This window comes from Triticum dicoccoides, chromosome 5B (genome assembly GCF_002162155.2).
Source record: "Triticum dicoccoides isolate Atlit2015 ecotype Zavitan chromosome 5B, WEW_v2.0, whole genome shotgun sequence".
Lineage (NCBI taxonomy): Eukaryota > Viridiplantae > Streptophyta > Magnoliopsida > Poales > Poaceae > Triticum > Triticum dicoccoides.
Window position 1 is genome coordinate 597,309,427 of NC_041389.1, and position 2,115 is coordinate 597,311,541.

A 2,115-nucleotide genomic window follows, 5' to 3' on the forward strand; every position below is an offset into this window, starting at 1 on the left:
CCGAGATGCCCTCGACACATTGAAACCGGTGCTGGCTATCACAGATGGCAGCGGTAGGGATTTGGAGGAGGACGACTCACCCACAAACATCAATTCCAGTAGCAAAAGATTGAAAGTAGCAATGGAGAAGGACCAAAACAAGATATCGGTGGCCTCCCTAGAGGAGGACCGCCGGACGCAATGAATGTTTTGTCTTGGAACTGCGGGGAGGGGGGAGGTTTTGGCCCTCTCAAAAGCCAATAACCCCAAGCTAGTCTTCCTTTGTCAGACTAGACATGAGGCAACCAAGATAGAGAAAATGAAGTGGAGGCTGGGCCTAAAAGGCTTCCACGGTGTCAGTAGTGATGGAAGAAGCAGAGGGGTTGCTTTGTTCTGGGATGAAAATCTCACTGTTACAGTTTTGGAATCTTGTAGTAGGTTCATTGACGTTCGAATACTTGAAGGAGGCTCTGGTATCTCATGGAGGGGTAATTTTCTTTATGGGGAGCCAAGAGTGGAGAATTGATAATGGATGTGGGATCATCTATGTCGTCTGCGGGCTGTGTCGCGAGAACCATGGGTCGTTTGCGGCGACTTCAATGAAGCACTCTGGCAGCACGAGCATTTGTCAAGATCAGCTCGAGCGGAGACACAAATGTTAGCGTTCAGGGACTGCCTACAAACATGTGAGCTTGAGGATCCCGGGTTCTCAGGCCTCCCATACACATACGATAATGGTCAAGAGGGTTTTCGCAATGTTCAGGTCCGCCTCGATCGGACCTGCGTGGATGAAGCACTAAGGGACATCTATCCTGCAGCACGGGTGGTGCACCTGGCCACCTCCTGCTCTGACCATAGTCCTCTGTTGATCAACTTGGAAGGAGTGCAAGAACCAAGGCATAGGATGTCAACTCCACGGTATAAGATAATGTGGGAGAGAGACCTTAAACTTACCACTATCATCTCGGAAGCTTGGGTCAAACACCGGCCAACCGGTAATTTGGGCTCGGTGGCTAACTCGCTGAAGGAGGTGATGACTGACTTGAGGCATTGGAGCAAAATGAACTTTGGTAATGTTCCGAAGGACATTGAAAAAATTCGTTAGTAGTTGGCTGACCTTCAACTGTCAGGCGCGGACCGAGCACAGATTCAATCTAAAATGAATCAACTCGATGAGCTTCTTTATAGAGAAGAGATGCTCTGGCTTGAACGGTCTAGAATTGAATGGTTGAGAGAAGGAGAATGCAACACTAAATATCTACACCGACGAGCGGTTTGGCGGGCTCGTCGCAACCAAATTCAGCGACTGTTGATGGCTGACGGCTCGTGGTGCACCGTGCCATCCGATATGGAGAGGATGGCCAACTCCTACTTCAAGGAGATTTTCACTAAAGATTCTACCCTGGATCCGCAAGTGGTGCTGGACAATATTGTTCCTAAGGTGTTAGCTGAGATGAATGACACCTTGTGTAAACCATACTCGGAGGAGGGGATTTCAAATGCCCTTTTTCAAATCGTCCCCCTAAAAGCTCCAGGCTGTGATGGTTTCCCGGCAAGGTTTTTATCAAAGGAACTGGGCTGTTTTGAAGGAGGAAATAGTGTTTGCAGTTCAGGAGTTTTTTGTTACTGGCATCATGCCAGATGGTGTTAACGACACGACGATCATGTTAATTCCAAAAGTGCCCCACCATAAATAACTAAAGGATTTCTGCCCCATTAGTCTATGTAATGTGGTGTACAAGATCGTGTCTAAATGCATGGTGAGCAGGCTTCGACCGCTACTGTATGAGCTTATCTCTGAAAATCAGAGTGCATTCATTCCAGGGAGGCTAATTTCTAATAATTCCATTATTGCCTTTGAGTGCATTCATCATATTCAGTCAGTCAAGGATAATTCATCAGCATTATGTGCATACAAACTTGATCTGTCAAAGGCGTACGACCGCGTTGATTGGTACTTCTTGGAAAGGGCGCTCTCTAAATGGGGCTTTTCTGATCAGTGGATCTCTCGTGTTATGGCATGTGTCTCCTCAGTGAAGTATCCTGTCAAATTTAATGGCAAGCTATTTGAGTCCTTCTCTCCCTCGAGAGGTCTACGCCAAGGTGATCCTTTATCCCCCTTCCTTTGCCTCTTTG